Below are 19,055 nucleotides of genomic sequence, written 5' to 3'. Positions count from 1 at the left end.
CAAATCCATACCAGACCTGATCTGATCAGGTAGCCTGGCAAGTCGGAAAAGGGAGGGGACGAGCGAGTGAACATGCCTTCAACATGGAGGGGTGCTTTGGGGCAGGGGGGCCCTCTTCCCCACAACACGTTTGGATTTTTTATTTGGCTGTCAGCGAGGACAACGACTCGGGATGTGGTGGCTGGCTTCCTGCCCCATCTCCTTGGCAGCCAGCTATATGCAGAGTGTTTTAGAGAGAAAATAAATGTGCCTGAAACCTAGACTAAGGGTTGCTGCTTGCACTTTACAGGAAATTCTAATGATGAACTTTTTTTTGGTCTGTTAAACCCTTTAGTATTATATTCCTGTTTCTTAATCTGTTAAGTTAAAAAGAAACTTCTTGTTGAGCAATACAAAACTATTTTCTGGAGAACCTCCTGTGCTGTATTCTTACCAGTTGCGTTGTTATTAGCAATCGCTGAGAGCTACAGAACACTTCTGCTCTGTTATGGAAATGAGAGGCGTAGATTATTGTAGCCCTGTCCTAGAATGACAACGTTGTTGGCTACAGTACAGCGAATGTCCTCACCCTAGGACAGAAACGGTGATACTCACATGAGCACTGCATGACCAGGATGGAGTATAAAACCTGGTCTCTCAGTACAGGGATGGGGTGGCTCTTGTGAGTTTTGCTCGAATATGGTTGCGGTTTGAGCCGAAGCAGGTCTATAGGTGAAAGCGGAGAGTGACGAGGAGGCAGGTCATGTGTGCTTGTGAGGAAGCTGGGTGCGGAATGGCCGAATGTTCTCATTCATATGACAGTAACTCCAGTGATCTGGGATCAGAAATTGGGTATTTTACAATTGCAGAAATTTTACAAGCACTCAAGAACTTACAGCGGCATGCTTTATATTGATCCAGTGGACACGTGAGATGCGTTTGTAATAAGTGGAGCAGTAACCTTACACAGAGGACACGCCCTTAAAGGAGCTGATGAGTGGACCATCTCTGGAACCTGTGGGAGCGTGTTTGATTTCTATAATCTGAGATCCAATCCTGCAGGAAAGGCACTTTGCTGAAGCCCTTTTATGTGAATTGCTCTTCTGAGCATGAATTATTGGACTTTTCTTCCTTTTTTTTTTTTTTTTTTTTTTTTCTTTTGGATTGGATAAGCCTTGATTTTCACTTTTCTAGTTTAATAATTCATGGCATTTATGGATAGATGACAAAGGTTGCGCATTTTTATATAAAACTACATTTGGTGCTGTGTTCAGGCTTGCATAAGTAGCAGCACTGTTCATATCACACTTTGTTTATTTGTTACACATAGTTTGGGTAAGCGTAGAGTATTAAAAAAAAAAAAATATGAGTAAAGCATTTTCTATAGCAGGATTTCTCAACGCCAGTCCTCAAGGCGCCCCAACAGGTCATGTTTTCAGGCTTTCCATTATTTTGCACAGGTGATTTGATAAGTTTCACTGCCTTGTAATTAACACAGCTGTTTCATCTGAGGGAAATCCTGAAAACATGACCTGTTGGGGCGCCTTGAGGACTAGAGTTGAAAAACACTGTTCTATAGTGTGTACTTTTTATTTATTTATTTTCTCAGGTAAGTGCCATTTCTGGCTGCTGCCTTTGTTCACCTGTTATCAGCATGAATAGCTTCTGACAAGTTTTCCTGACACCAAGAGGTAAAAAGGTGATGGGAGGGAGCACCAGAACACCGCCTGTGATTGACAGCCTCCTCTTTCTTCCTGTGTGCTGTTTTGAAGGGCGTGCATCCCTTTCCACCAATTCCCTCTCAGAGCTCCCCTCACTGAGCTCTGCCATGTCTTAAGCTTTCTGCTTTAACAGATCAGACAAGATTTCTAAATTCTGGACTTTGCACGGATGAAGAGAAGATTGCAGGTAAACGTGTACAATTTATGTAGGAGGATTTGTTTAATCTCTGTATCACCTGAGGTCAGTCACGTCAAAGGGTTTAAAACCACTTCAATGCTACTAGCACATCTGGTGGTAAGCTGCAACTTCTTAAATTTTTGTTCTTGGGTTTGCAATTCATATTATTCCTGTGTGGGAAATCCATGTTTAATTAGTTTGTTTTAGCTGTGCTGTATAACGTTGCCGTAATGGCTTTTAAATGTGTTTAGTTGGTTTTGGCTGCAAAAAGAAGTGCTTAGGTAAACAGTTAAATTGCCTAGATAATGCCAGGTCGTATAGGTTTTTCCATTATGATATTTAACCTGACATAGTCCTTGCCTGTTTTTTTCACATTCACTCCCCTCAAGGTCTTTCTCATGAGTGTCTGGAGATACTCTTAGAACGGCTTTGTTCTCATTCATCAAATTTTCAAGGACGGCACATTTGGAACGAAGGAAACAAGTGGAATACTTTTAACACTATGGAATTGACTTAAAGCTAAACTCCACAAAGTCGGTTAAATACACAGATATGTATACTTATGGAGGGTGTCAATGATGGTTTTCTGCACAACTGTCAGGTCAGCAGTCTTTCCCAGGATTGTGATTCCTACTGAACTAGACTGAGAGACCATTTAAAGGCTCAGGAACCCTTTGCAGGCGTTATGGCTTAATTATCTGATTAGAGTGGGACACTTTGAGCCTAGAATATTGCACCTTTTCACAATATTCTAATTTTCTGAGATTGTGGATTTGGGGTTTTCATGAGCTGCAAGCCATAATCATCACAATGACAAATCACGGCTTGAACTATCTTGCTTTGCATGTATCTTCTATATTAGTTTCACCTTTTAAGTTGCATTTGTGAAATTAACTTTTGCATGATATTCAAATTTTTTCGAGTTTCACCTGTAATTCAAATTCATTTAAAGTGGTCGTGAGCCTTTGAAATGAAAAACGAACAGAGCATATCACTCTATTGTGTACTAACCTCAATACAAGGCACCTAGTATGATTTCCATCTCCACTCTGCTACCTACATAAATAACTTCTGACAGGTTATACAGACACCCCCCCCCCCCCCCAAAAACAAAAAAACTCCAGGTGGTTGTCAGCCTCAGCTCTGCATGTTTCCCTATGCGACTGTACAGAAGGGGGTTGTGTCCATTGCCTGCACTGAAACCTTAAATTACACTCGGCTTCCTGCTGTATACTATGTGGTGGGTGATGTCAGATTCCTGCCTGCTGGAGCTGTGAAATGGCATTTTACCATAACTTTTTTTTAATGTCAGGTGACAGTTTTCATTTCAATTAGTTTTTATTGGTTCACAAAAAGAGTGACATATCAATATTGTACAAAACAATGCAAGCGAATACAATGTTCGTCAATGCAGAACCAATGAATTTTGGCAGACACCAGTAGTATAGTAAGAACAGTCAAGGTATTAACCATAGATTCATGGAGACTCCCGCCGTAGATTATCAGGTATACGGGGAAGCACGTCCTACTGCTAAATGTGGACGTCACCTCCCCACTGTAAGCCTCCTTGATGGGAGTCGGCATGAACCATTAAATAGCTGTGCAACTTGCAGCTGCCACACGCAACAAACAAACTCCAATTATGATACAGGTGGCGTAGCAAAGTATTATAACCCAGTATTCCAGTTGCAAAGTAACATAGCACCCAAGAAATGAACCGGGGTTATAACGTGAAATGGCATTTTATCAGTGTTTTAGATCAGTGGTCATCAACCTTGTCCTGCAGGGCCCACGAACAGGCCAGGTTTGCAAGATAAGGCCCCTTTCAGACGTCCGCTCCACCTGTCCGTTATTACAAGTCCGTTAATAGACTTGTAATACATCCCTATGGGATCGCGTCCGTTAGCGGATGGAGCATCCGCTAACGTCCGCGTCCGTCGGGATCCGGTTTTCGGACGGAAGAAAACCCTATTTTTCTTCCGTCCGGTGGAACGGAACTGATGCAGACGGACAGATGGCCCGACGGCCCGTCTGCATCCGGTTCCCCATAGGGCAGAGCGGAGCTGAGATAGGGCGGTCTCTGCACTGTGTGCGGGGACCGCCCTATCCGCCGACAGCTCAGCGGGGATCCCCGCTGAGCCGACGGAGACACACAGAGCGGACCCAGAAGCGGTCCGCTCCGTGTGAAAGAGCCCTAACTGAAATACATCACAGCTGATATCATTTGCTCCTCAGTGATTGCAGTATTCTAGACTGCATCTCCCCAAGGTAATACATAAAACCTGGCCTGTTAGTGGGCCCTGCAGGACAGGGTTGATGACCACTGTTTTAGAAGATAAACATGTATGACTTGTGTAGGGGTAGGCAGACTTCCGAACAGAACACACAGCAAAAAATAAAATGGACAAATAACTTTTCTCTACTTTATCCAAATGAAAACATTTGGGCTATGCAAACAATTTATCTAATTGAGGACACTTGGCGTACTACACAAGCCCAAAGAAAATTAAAGTACACAGGACCTATGTAGCACATCCTATCCTGCTGCTGCAACCTCCTTCCACTTCCCAGATTTTTCTGGCTCTTAAAAGCCGAATGTTGCTGTAGGCAAAAGTAATCTGAGACATGGTCATTAACACTGTTCAGGGGCCAAAATAACATCTACTCTGATTAATTCAGTTGCAGACCAAAGAGAGAAGGTTTGATCTGCAGATTGTCAGTAAGGGCTACATTTGTGATGTCAAGAGACTCCCCACCCACATCTACACTCCCCTTGTCAGCATGCATTTTGTCCTGTGTATCCCTTACACTGAATTCTGCTATGATCACTAACATCCAGTCAAAATCCAGAAAAGTAACCACATGACTTCAGAAATGGAGTGGGGGTGGGAATTAAAAAAAGAATGCCTGTCTCCAGGCTAGTGCATGATATGTAAATAACCTGTCACTCACAGCAAGGGGGTGGAACGAACCAAGGTTTTTTTCTGTTAGTCCATTTTATCTCACTGAACAATAAGAGGATTGCTCAGAGCTGGATTAACTCTTTGTGGCAAGACTGGGCACAGATGTTAGGAAAACTTATACTCTACATTGTGACAGCAAAGAAAAAAAAATCGGGTTTACACCCACTTTAAATGATGGTGACAGGAATCGGATGATTTCTGCAGCTGTTGTCGCCACTTTTTTTTTTTTTTTTAGCAGCAGCTATCCATGCCTTATCACACAACAAGCGATTACCTGTGGTGAACACTATGTATGCACTTTGTGTATATATAACGGTTATAAGCCTTCATGTATACAGTATGTAGAGGGAAGGGATAAACAGTGGTGGTCATTTTCTATGAGAAAACCAATTGATAGCCTTTTCATTTATATGTTTCAATGTTATTGCAACAGAAATGTTTTGTTGATGTGGATTTATAGGAAACAGAAGTGAGCGAATGAAATTTATATATTTTTTGAAAGGAATGAATAAAAGTGTTTTTAAAAGTGTTACTAAACCCACAACAGATAAAATCAGTCTGTATATGCAGTAAAGCAGTGGTCATCAACCCTGTCCTGCAGGGCCCACTAACAGGCCAGGTTTTATGTATTACCATGGGGAGATGCAGTCTAGAATACTGCAATCACTGAGCAGCAAATGATATCAGCTGTGATGCATTTCAGTTATCTTGCAAATCTGGCCTGTTAGTGGGCCCTGCAGGACAAGGTTGATGACCACTGCAGTAAAGCATTCTTGTTATACTCCTTTCGAAACGAGTTAATCCTCTGCATTGTGTAAAAAGGCTGTTCAATACTGTCTTCTCTGATCATCTCCTTCCACTGACTCCAATATATTTTCTGATATTTACAGAGCCAGGGGACAGGCTGCACATGATCAGTTTGGTGTGTATTGCTAGGGAGTTTTTTTTCCTTGGGAGGGTGCATGTGATCAGCACAGGGCCAATCTGCACTGTCCAAACAGGATCAGGGCTCCTGCATTCTTATAGAACAATCATGGGAGAATGAAAACTCCTACAAGCTTTAACCAGACACTGTTAGAAGTCGCAAGACTGCTATATACTGCTGATTAAAAGGTATTTAGCAGTTTATATTTACTAAAATAATTGCATTTCCTTGTTCTGTGTACCAGATATAGGGAATGCAGGGTCCAGGGTTTAGTAACACTAAGTCAAGGATTCCATATTTTGTGAAATAAATTATTATTCGTTTTGGATATCATGTTACATCACTTCTACTCAATGCAAAACGTTGTCACTTTCACACTTGCAAATCATGTAGTGTTTCCATATTTTTGTCCTAACCTTGTACGGTATGTAGTATATTTTCTTTCACTGGCCACATATTTGTTCTGGTATAGTGACCATACAGCGGATCTATTCTGTGGACCCTGAACTAGTTTGCAGCTATCTGATCCGGCCAAATTTACTATTGGGTGCCGTAGACCTGTGCCTGTATAGACAGCGGAGGAAAAATAAAGCTTTTCTTTTTTTGGAAAACCCAACAATTGGGATTTTCTTTCAATGATAACAGTAAACGGGACTGTAATGGTCACCACCGTCTACGACCTTCCATCAACCCACGACAGCTTATGGGACACTCCAACCATCCAACAGACATCCCATTTCCCAGAATAACGAGACTTGCTCTGTGTTCTGGTTTCAAATGCAAGACAACTTTAATGGCTAGCTCTCAAGTTTCTATACACTTTTCAAGGCATGCTTCAGTGATCACAGGAACAATCAAACTCTCCACCTACACACTGGGGGGGCTTCAATATACCTTCAGATGGCTAATTGCTAAACATTCTAGACATGTCGGCGCCAGTCTATAATTATCACTGCACCTGAGAAGTCACATTCCTTCATTAACAGAATTCAAACAAAACACCATCACACAATGATTTCTTCTCAATCCACATCTTTAGACAGACGTTCTGTCTCCGCATACAGCTTGACAAGTTCCATTCCACACACACAACAGTATTTAGCATACATAATGAGAGATCCTGGACCAGACTCAATTAGCATGTCAACAGTCTACACAAAGAGATGAGTCATAGAATAAACCAACACTTTGCAATATTTCTTGCAATATGAGCTATCAGTAATGTCCCCTGTCCTGTAATTTAGGATATAATTTCTCAGTCACCCTATGGCCCTATCGGACATAAGGTGACCCTAGACATAAGAGTTATTAATGACGCTGGCACAGGAGTACCCCTCATCCTTCCAAAGTCTGTTTGTCCCGGGTCATTCCGTTACAGGGACAAACCCTCAGAAGAGGGTAGATCACTCTAACTGACACAGACAGATTAACCTGACAGCAATTCTAATCTATTTACTCTGTAAAAAAAAAAGAATAAACTAAAGAAAAAGGATTTGCCTTCAGTTATACTTTAAAGAGGTAATAAACCCAAAAGCAAACCTTAAAGCAGGGGTGTCCAACCTTTTGAAGAGCAAGGGCCACTTAAGCGACTTGTTAACCGTTTGCGGGTCACAATGAGTGGAGCGGGTGGATGGCAGCCCACTCGGCTCTATAGAGCCCACTTTACTCTCAGCAGACCAAACTCGCAGGTAATAGAAGTATATGGCTCAGTGCAGGTAACCCACAGGTGCACTTCTACCTGTGGATCAGTTTGAAAGCCGCCCAGTAACCACTGCAGAACAGATATGCCCATATATACTGTGATTTTAGTGATAAACTTACTTTTAATAACAGTATTCTATTTTATTCCATCCCAGAACAGGAGGTCACGGGCCACATCAGAGGGCTCCGCGGGCCACATGTGGCCCCCGGGACACTGGTTGGGCACCCCTGCCTTAAAGCCTGGTACACACAATGAGATTATTGGCTGAATGGTCGTCTTTTTGTTTGCTAGTCTCATATTGAAAATTAACAGGTTACTAAAGTACGAAAATTCTTGTACAACCGAATAAAAATTCGGAAGTGATGTAATGTATTGTATTTTCGGACTAAGACAACAAAAGTCAACAAAAATCATACAATCCTGGTATCGGAGGAGAAAATGTTTTGTTTTTGTCCCTTTGGATAATTTTGGATAAAAGCTGTGTACCAAGATCAGATTATTGTACGATCACTTCGAAAGTGGTATTTTTTTGTACGATATTCTGATCGAGTGTACTAGGCTTTGGGCTGCATTCACACCTGAGCATTGCATTTTTTTTTTTTTGCCAAGCATTTGCACTTTTTATAAAAGTTTGTGTACGGCTTTTTCAAAGCGTGTTTGAGTTTTGGTGGTTTTTAATTAGCCAATAGAGAAAAATATTTTCTGTTTCATGATTAGTTGCTATGTTTTTCAGCTTTTTCATCTCCTTTTATTCTACTTTTTTGTGAGGGGTTAGGGTTTAAAGGTTAGAGGTTAATTTGTTTAGTATTTACTTTTTTGTTTTTTTTTGTTTTGAGGGGTTAATAGGGTTAGGCCCCTTTCACATGTGCGGACCGTATGTCCGCTTTTTCATCCATCCGTTTGCGGATGAAAAAGGGACATACATTGGTCCCTATGTGATGGCGGGTGTCAGCGGATGAACATCCGCTGACACCCGTAATCACCCGCCTCCGCAAACATCCGATTTTGCGGACGGAAGAAAATCCTATTTTTTTTCTTCCGTCTGCGGATCGTATCGGATGAACACGGACACGCGGTCCATGTTCATCCGATCCCCCCCATAGGGGAAAGCGGAGAAAGGACAAGGCAATCCCTGCACAGTGTGCCGAGATCGCCCTGTCAGCCGACGGCTCAGTGGGGACTTTACGGCGCGATCCCCGCTGAGCTTACGGACACACGGACATTACTGATCCGCCCCGTGTGAAAGGGCCCTTAGGGTTTAGGATCAGGGGTTAATATTAGGATTAGGGGTTAAAGGGGTTGTAAAGGTTCTTTTTTTATTTTCTAAATAGGTTCCTTTTAAGCTAGTGCATTGTTGGTTCACTTACCTTTTCCTTCGATTTCCCTTCTAAATGTTTTTTTTTCCTTGTCTGAAATTCTCACTTCCTGTTTCTCCTCAGTAAGCTTGCCACTATCATCCGAGCGGTGGAAAGTCAGTCAGAACAGCTTACTGAGGAGGAACAGGAAGTGAGAAATTCAGACAAAGTAAAAAAAACATTTAGAAGGGAAATCGAAGGAAAAGGTAAGTGAACCAACAATGCACTAGCTTAACCACTTCCGGACCGCCGCATGTACATTTACGTCGGCAGAATGGCACGGACAGGCACATTGGCGTACCTGTACGTCCCTGCCTAGACGTTGGTCGGGGGTCCGATCGGGACCCCCCCCCCCCCTGTACATGCGGCGGTTCCCGTGGCTTCAGGAGCGATCCGGGACGAGGTCGCTGCTATTCGTTTCTAGCCGCCCCCTCGCGATCGCTCCCCGGAGTTGAAGAATGTAATGCACCGTGCTTCACTGTGGCAGCTGCATCGATCGAGTGATCCCTTTTATAGGTAGACTCGATTGATGACGTCAGACCTACAGCCACACCCCCCTACAGTTGTAAACACACATTAGGTGAAACATAACTCCTACAGCGCCCCCTGTGGTTAACTCCCAAACTGCAACTGTCATTTTCACAATAAACAATGCAATTTAAATGCATTTTTTGCTGTGAAAATGACAATGGTCCCAAAAATGTGTCAAAATTGTCCGAAGTGTCCACCATAATGTCGCAGTCACAAAAAAAATCGCTGATCGCCACCATTAGTAGTAAAAAAAAATAATAATAATAAAACGATCCCCTATTTTGTAAACGCTATAAATTTTGCGCAAACCAATCGATAAACGCTTATTGCGATTATTTTTTTTTACCAAAAATAGGTAGAAGAATACGTATCGGCCTAAACTGAGGAAAAAAAATGTTTATATATGTTTTGGGGGGATATTTATTATAGCAAAAAGTAAAAAATATTGCATTTTTTTCAAAATTGTCGCTCTATTTTTGTTTATAGCGCAAAAAATAAAAACCGCAGAGGTGATCAAATACCACCAAAAGAAAGCTCTATTTGTGGGGGAAAAAGGACACCAATTTTGTTTGGGAGCCACGTCGCACGACCGCGCAATTGTCTGGTAAAGTGACGCAGTGCCAAATTGTAAAAACCCCTTGGGTCATTTAGCAGCATATTGGTCCGGTCCTTAAGTGGTTATAGGAGCCCATTTAGAAAATAAAAACAAACCTTTACAACCCCTTTAATATTAGGGGTTAGGGATCAGGATTAATATTGGGGCTATGGGTTGGGGTTCTGGTTTTTATTTTATTATTTTCATTTACTTATTGCATTTGAGCAGAAAACGGCATGACGAAATGCTTAAATCAAGCGTTACTTTCAATACATTTCTATGAAACAAAAAAAACGCTTTAAAAACTCACCAACTCACCAATTTACCAATCTGCCTGATCCGAGCTACAAAAATAAGCTCCAGAACATTTTTGAGCTTCAGGCGCCTTGTAGTGGAGGTGTAAACCATCTCCATAGACTCTATGGCATATTTTATTTATTTTTTTCTCCTCCACCGTTTTGGAGCTTCACGCTTAAAGCTACAAAACGCTGAGGTGTGAATGGGGCCCTATTATATTGCAGCGTACCAATTTTTAGAAAAAAGAAAGCTGATGCTGCTATCACATTTATTTTCATCTGGTGATCCGGCCAGTAAGTCTGTTTTTTTTTTTTTTAAAGAAAAAGCTCTTTTCCAGATGTATCAATTACAGGGATGGGACAAACCATTTACCATTGACAGGGGTGCTTACAATGATTAGCTTTTATTTATGTAAAACCTTTATCCTATCCTGTTACAAAAAAAAAAAACTTTGTCCTAAAAGAAAAAACTGTAAATGCTTATAAAATATTCACTGGAGTTTGGCTTCATTTTTTTTAGTCTATCTAAATCTGTTAGTATATCCAACACTCCCCTCTTCCCAGACTCACGATGCTGCTGTCCAAAGGTGCCCCCTGTGCTCATTTATCCAGAGTGGGGGCACTCTATAACAGGAGGTGTGTTGCTGGGCAGATTACCAGGTAAAAAAAAAAAAAAAGAATGAAAAAGCCTAAAAAAATAATGATAATGCAGCCACCATATTGAAGGATTGGTTAACTGCAATATATTAGCTTTGTGTAGAATACCACTTTAAAGGTTACATGCAAGGAATGTGATTCTTCTATTTTTCTGACTGTGCTAGCGAAATGCCCTTATGGCTGTATAGCAATTATTTATTTAAACTCATTGACTTCACAAAAAGGTCTCTTTTTTTTATAGTAAAGTAATAGAGAGCATGGCAAACACGGACGCAATTCTGACGCGTTGAAGACATTGCGATGAATTGTGATTTTGATGCTATGTGATTACTATGGAAGCTACATGAGTTGCACTTCAGCTAAGGTCAGGCATACTCGTCGGCAGTACAAATATTACAATGTTAATTACTGGGATTGCATCATGCGTAGATGGCATAGAGCTCCAAACAAATGCAGCAACACAGATGAACAGTTTTCATGCCATCTGACATCTGGTGTTCTAAATCATAGTTTATAGTAATATAATAGACCACATGCCTCACTGCACACTACTTAGCTGTTAGTAAATGTAAAGGATATTGTGTAATTGATCGGTTTTAGTAAAAATTTGAGATACATGACAGAGGGAATAGTCACTAAGCTTTATAAAACGTATGATCAGCTGCAGGCACTGATCAGTGTATTCTTTGTCATGGCACATGTGAATGTTTGCCACTGTAGGGTAGCGCACTGTGGTCCGGGTGCCCAGGAAACAAGTAGAGAGCTGGTGCGCTCTGTAAATTATCCTATAGCCGATAGTAAGCAGCCTGGAGATCAGCATCCTAACCAGGGCTCAAGTCCTGCGGAAACGCGTGGGAACGGAGTTCTTGCACTTTTTTCACAGCAGGAACTCTGTTCCCTTTGCAGGACTAGAGCAGCCGAGCCACCCGAGCCAATCCTTCACTAAGCGACGATGCCCAGCTCGAGTCACTGTCAGGGGCAGGCGAATCCTAGTAATCCTTTATGTTACTGGCCGCTTCCTGTATATGGATTCATCGGGTAGTGTGCGGGTATTTCCGTCACTTCCTCAATGCCGCAATGTCTCTTGGGAGCTTTTGTCATTGTTCCCAGGAGACATTGCGGAGGTCTGCCGCGAGTTATCGCAGGATTTAGAAAGAACTGTACTAAGGTACAGTGGATCGAAAAAAAATAATAAATGCGGTTTAGTAATTATGCATATGAGCGTATCTTTTTTTTTTTTTTTTGGTGGGGGAGTGGATCTTGGGTGGGAGTTCCCACACTTTTTTCCCCAGAACTTGACCCCTGATCCTAACACATTGGCAATCAGGCCACACCCCCTCCTGATCAGTGTATTCTGACAGCAGCCGGAAACCTCTGTCAGAATACAATGTCCTGGCGGGGAGGGGTTCCTCCATCCACCTCGTTTGTATGGAGGAATGTGTTTGTTTTTTGTTTCTTTTCCTGTTTAGTCTGTCAATGGCCAGGTTTAGACGGGACAGACTTTTTAAAGGTTAAGTTCACCCTTTAGGAGCATGTTACCCCCATAATAAGGGTGTAACATGTAATATGCTCCTAGTCACCCACCTCCTGCTGCCACGCTCCCTGATTTGTGACACTGGGTGGGGGATCTTCTCCCTGCACCCACTGTAGCAGTTTGAAAACAGTGTGGCTCTGCCCACACAGCCACATCCTTAATTTTGTTGCCTGTGAATTAATTGTACTACAAGTACCATTGGCCTCTGTGGCCCAACAGCTTGTAGTTCTCAATCAACCGCGAGAGTGTTGGTGAGTATCCTCCTCATCCATTATTTCTTTCTGCTATTCAATAACTGCCTGCCTGTAATAAAGGTAAGGGCAGACAGCTTACTGAGTGTCTGCAGGATCCATGCATTGCACATTCGATCTGTTGGTCACGAATGCAATGCTTTAAAGGTTGCAATGTAAAAGAAAAAAATGCACATTTTTTTTACCTACAATTTTTTTTTTTTTTTTACAAAAGGTGAACTTATCCTTAAACTGTAATAGAGATATTAGTTTATGCACTTGGGGCCTAGTAATTTTTACTCTGATGGTCCCTAATATGACTCCCTGCCTTCCTGGCCATTCAGCTGACCCATCTGCCCTACTGACTTCCTATGTCTTATCCAGAGAGAGTTTTCTGCTACATTTTCAGATATGGGCACAATTTCTGACTTTTTTGGGACATGAGATAGCAGGGGGTCAACCATCCAGAGGTATTTCAAACTTAGGTGGGGAACGCTGAACAGACGGATTTTTCACAAGATACAAGGACCCTTCACAGTGGACACTCTGGTAATGCCATGGGATTGGTTCAACCTGATCTATGCCTTTTACCTTTCATATTCTCCCTCATCTGCTCCCCAAGATCAAAATAGAGGGTGTTGCATGAGTCTCATCTCGGTGAACTGGCCTAAAAGGACATAGTCTGCAGACATACCGAGACTCCCTCCTGGCAGACACTCTGTGGGCACTTCTGGATTGTTGGGTTCGGAACCTTCTATCCTGCTTCTTGGTCGATGGCTTTAACGGCATGCCTGTTGAAGCCATGATTCCGAGAGACAGGGGCCTTTCAGACTCAGACCTGGAAGGCCTGTTTTGTTTGGTGTGAGTCGAGGCACTTTCATCCTAGAAAGTAATCCATGAGACATATTCTGTCTTTCCTCAAGTCTGGTCTTGTTCTTCAGCTAGCCTTAAAGTGGAGGTTCACCCTAAAAACAAGTACCGTATTTATCGGCGTATACCGCGCACTATTTTGCCCTGAAAATCAGGGCAAAATCGTGGGTGCGCGATATACGCCGATACCCGCTTTCCCGCGCCGAGTTTGAATACTGTGCCGGCATATACCGAGCGCAGTACACTCGTGTATAGTCGGGCAGTCTCGGCTACACTCGCGCTCACGTCCTGTACGTCCAGGACTTCAGTGCGAGAGTAGCCGAGCATTGCCGACTATACGCGAGTGTACTGCACTCGGTATATGCCGGCGCAGTATTCAAACTCGGCGCGGGAAACGAGCGGGGAGGACGCCGGACCCGACGAAGAGGACACCCGAAGCCGCAGACGGACGCCGGACCCGATGAGGCCGCCGATGGACGCCGTGCAAGACACCAAACTGTAAGTACAAAAATCTTTTTTTCACAGGAATTTCTGGGCAAATTTAGGGGTGCAGGAGCGCGCCATACCCCAATAAATACCATTATATACCATTCAATCCAGCATACTGCCGACATGTACAGTATGCTGTTTTTTTTTGTTTTTTTTCGGTTTACATACCGTAGTATAGGTATTTTCCCCCCGGCTTCCGGGTAGTGAATCCCGTGGGAGTGGGCGTTCCTATTCAGAGACTAAGTGATTGACGTATGACAAAAGCTTCACCCCCGGCGCATAATGCGCGTCACCAGTTTCCGAAAGAAGCCGAACTGCGAGTCAGCGCTATACGGTACCTGCGCACCGACGTTCGGCTTTTTTCGGAAACTGGTGACGCGCATTATGCGCTGGGGGGTTTAGGTTTTGACTAAACTTCCACTTTAAACTGTAAAGGCATCAGGGGTGTACACATACCACTGCGTGCAATGCGTGTGGTTGCCTTCTGGTCCAATGCCACCACTGTCTAACGTTCTCTGAAAAGTGATCTATTGTGGATTCCTCTTCAGAGGGCCAACGCTAGCGTAAACTTGCCCCTATTGTAAAATCTGAAGGAAATTTAATAATAATCTTGCAAAGGACACTTTCACTTTGCATATGAGGTTACAAAATTCTTGGTTAACCTTCAGTTACAGGAGACAATAAAACAGGAGTACATGCTAAACTATTAAAGTGGTAATAAACCGCCGAACATCCCCCCTCCCCAAAAAAAAGACCTGCAAGACAATAGCATAATGTGCTAGTATGCATCGCCTTATTATAGGCTTACCTGTTGGTAAAAATTACAAAGCAGGCAATACAGCCGCTTTAATACTAAAATATAATGTCATTTTTAACAAAACATGCTTGAGAGTAGGGTGAAGAGTGGGTCAGGCATTTGCCAATTAATATACCATGTTGTTGACCATGGTAGGTAAGTTGTAGTAGTGTGCTTGCAAATAAAATCATGTTTACGTGCTGTGAATAACACAGCAATAGATTGCAAAGACTTATGGTTGCTTGGAAACACAGGTGATGCAAGTGGGTACCAAAATGTCACAGCTCCCAAGGCTTTAGGGACATGAGACATCACAGATCACTGCTGACCTTTACTGGATCTCTGTATTTCTCCAATAGAATAACTCGCATAGCAGACACTGCTGGTTGGAATCAATGTGGCCGCAGCTTGCCCTTTTTATGTTAGTTGCCATTGACTAGGGTATATGTCATGAACTGCTATAGTACGTTGTTAAGGACTAGTAAAATGCAGTGTATTACATTTTTGTTTTTTGGATTTAATACCACTTTAATTTACCCAGTAAGACTACAGTAGCGCGGGCCATTGGGAGTTGCAGCAATCTCTCCCTTCCCTTTATAGCCATATACTACCAACACACAGGGCAAATATAAAAGCTGAAAACATAGCAGATAAAAAAACACTATGGAGTGTATTTATATATAAAAAAAATGCAGCACTATTCATCCTTTGAATCAGAAAAGTAATGCATTATGGCCACTAGATGGAACTAATCATTATAGGAAAAACCTATTTACTATGATTGTCAGCTCCATCTAATGGCAATACTGGCCTAGATTCAAGAAGCAATTGCGTCTGCGTAACCATAGTTACGCAGCGCAATTGCTTACTTGCGCCGGCGTTACGAATGCTCCTGATTCAGGAACCTTGTTACGCCGACGGCAGCCTAAGAAATGACTGGCATAAGGCTCCTTATGCAGTCATATCGTAGGCTGCATTCTTACGTTGGCCGCTAAGTGGCGTTCCCATTGTGGTCAGCGTATAGTATGCAAATTGCATACGAACGCCGATTCACAACCCTACGCGAGCCCTGCGTACGCAGTTTACGTAGTTTGCGTACGTCGGGTTTCGCGTAAGGCTGCTCCCGCTAATAGCAGGGGCAGCCAATGTTACGTATACCCGTCGTTCCCGCGTCGCAAAGTTTAAATTTTACGTTGTTTGCGTAAGTGAATCGTGAATGGCGCTGGACGCCATTCACGTTCACTTTGAAGCAAATGACGTCCTTGCGACGTCATTTGCCGCAATGCACGTCGGAAACAGTATCCCGACGGAGCATGCGCACTACGTTCGGCGCGGGAACGCGCCTAATTTAAATGTTCCACGCCCCCTACGGGATCATTTAAATTGCGCGCGCTTACGCCGGGCATTTTGCCGGAGCGCCCACGCAATTTACAGGGCTACTGTTCCCTGAATCGAGGGTAGCGCAGATAATTTGCGGGGGCGCAGGGCAAAAACGGTGCCCTGCGCCTACGTAAAAACTCACTGAATCTACCCCAATGTTTTTGTTTTTTTTCCTGATTCACACTCTTTTGTATCAATGAACAACATTTGACCTTTTTTGCCCCATTCACACAGCATGAATGTACTTGCAGTGTCAAGACAAATAGCTCTGCAATTTTTTTCGTAAATACATCCCTATGTATGCATTAAAAAGTTATTACTGTTTTTTAAATTAGTTCTGCAGAGTGTTTTTTTTTTTCCATAAAAACACACCTGTGTTCATTAACGACTTCAATACTGGCCACTTTCGCCTCCTTCATTCCCAGACCAATTTTCAGCTTTCATCGCTCTTGCACTGTCAATGACAATTGCCCGGTGATGCTACTCCGTACCCAAATGACATTTTTATCATTTTGCTCACACAAATAGAGCTTTCTTTTGGTGGTATTTATTCACGACTCTGTTTTTTATTTTTTGAGATATAAGAGGAAATTTGGGAAAAAAAATATTTTCTTCTCTCTATTAAAAGAAATCCAATAAAATCGAATGTATTCTGCTACATGTTTTTGGTAAAATAAATCCCATTAAGGGCCAGATCCACGAAGCGTTTACGCTGGCGTATCTATTGATACGCTGCGTAACTTCTAGTTTGCTCCGGCGTATCTTTGTTTTGTATCCACAAAACAAGATACGCCTGAAGCTGGGCTAGATCCGACTGGCATACGTCTTAGTACGCCGTCGGATCTAAGGTGCATATTTACGCTGGCCACTAGGTGGCGCTTCCGTCGATTTCTGCGTCGAGTATGCAAATTAGCTAGATACGGCGATCCACGAACGTACGTCCGGCGCATTTTTTTTTACGTAGTTTCCGTAAGGCTTTTTTCGGCGTATAGTTACCCCTGCTTTATGAGGCGTACGCAATGTTAAGTATGGACGCCAGGCCAGTGTTGAATTTTCCGTTGTGTACGTCGTTTGCATAAAACGTTCGCGAATAGGGCTTTGCATAGAATTACGTTCACGTCGAAAGCATTGGCATGCTGCGGGTTAATTTGGGATACCCCCACAGACGGCGCATGTGCCGTTCAAAAAAAAACGTCAATTACGTGGGGTCAAGTCAAATTAACATAAAACATGCCCACATCTTTATCATTTGAATTCCGCGCCCTTACGCTGGCAGATTTGCGCTACGCCGCCGTAACGTTAGAGGCAAGTGTTTTGTGAATACAGCACTTGCCTCTCAAAGTTGCGGCGGCGTAGCGTTACTACGATACGCTACGCCTGCCTAAAATTACGATCCGCTACGTGGATCTGGCCCCTTGTGTATAATAATTGGTTTGTGTGATCACGGACAAATGTACGCAGATGATCATGTACAGATGTGCGCAGGTGATCGCGGACATATGTATGCAAATAATCATTGGGACATGTGATTTTACTGTTACATATGTGGGGGACAGGTTTTTACTGTGTGGGGACATGTGTTTTGGGGACTTGTTTGTTTACATTGTGTGGGGACATGTTTAGGGACACTAGGCTGGTGATCAGTGTGTAAAAAGCTGTAAAAAAAATATTGATCACCGGCCGGCTGCAGCGATCTGCTCTACTCTCCTCACTGACAACTTCTCCTAGCCTAGCAACCGGCTCTCTATTTACATCACATGATGGCTGTGATTGGACACAGCCGTTATGTGATCAGGTTGGCCAATCCCAGAGCCCTCCTGCCGATCGTAGATGTACCGTGTCCGGGTGATATGAGCACATCGGAATTGCGCCATTGCGTGCGTGCGATCCCCCTCCTTCTGAGGGACCCTCTTGAATGTCCACTCAGGAGGAAGCACCCACCCGGTCGTATATGTGCAGTGGCCAGGTGGGAAGTAGTTAAAACAAAGTCGTCATCTGTATTTTTAAATGTAACTAGTTTTAGGTACCTGAATCTGATTTGGTAACATCCTTGTATAGACTTCTGTACAGCAGAGGTCAGAATGAGAGTGGAACAAGCAGCACAAGGAGCCAATTGGTTGTGCTACAGTGCTCATGTGCTAACAAGGGACATTCTAACAGAAGAAACCAAGCAGAGGGGCAGAGAGATGAGCTCATCAGTGTACTGCGTCTTCATCATTGACAGACAGAATGTTAAAGGGGGTACAACCCTTTGGGGCCACCTCTGTGGGACTGTGGCTGCTCTCCCCTTTTTTTTTCCCTTCTGAAAGCTGCTGTAATGGATATTGTAGGTATATTTGTTTGCAGTATTGGGTGCATGGCTCCGTTACGAATTCCCTGAGTTTTTCCAGGTGGGCTATGAAAGACAATGGGAAAACCTGGGATTATTATGGGATGCTGGCCCAGGGCTATATAAGGCGGCTGGATCCGGTTCTAGTCCTCTTTGGACCTTCTAGCAAAAAGAGTGCCCACCCTCCCGCCAGTCATTTTCTTGTTCAAGTATTTTATTGAAGATAAAAGACAGAATATAAAGAACATGTCACAGTAAAAATTAGTGATGCATAAGGATCAATACAGTTGGAATACCAGAATCATGTCTCTGACAAATAGGTGACATAAACATTAGAACAATCATCCTTCTTTGAACTGAAGCAAAACCAATCTTAATGATTATGTGCCGTGGAATGCAATTGCTTTTATAGTAGGAGTGATTGAGGTTTGTTGGGTCTATAGTAACCCAAGCGCCCAATAGATCTGTTTCATTTAATTGATATAAATTGTTCTGTGGGTAGGCCAGGGAGGATGGATTTGTGTC

Source organism: Rana temporaria, chromosome 2 (assembly GCF_905171775.1).
Source record: "Rana temporaria chromosome 2, aRanTem1.1, whole genome shotgun sequence".
Lineage (NCBI taxonomy): Eukaryota > Metazoa > Chordata > Amphibia > Anura > Ranidae > Rana > Rana temporaria.
The sequence above is the reverse complement of the archived record's forward strand: the minus strand, read 5'-3'. Positions refer to the sequence as shown.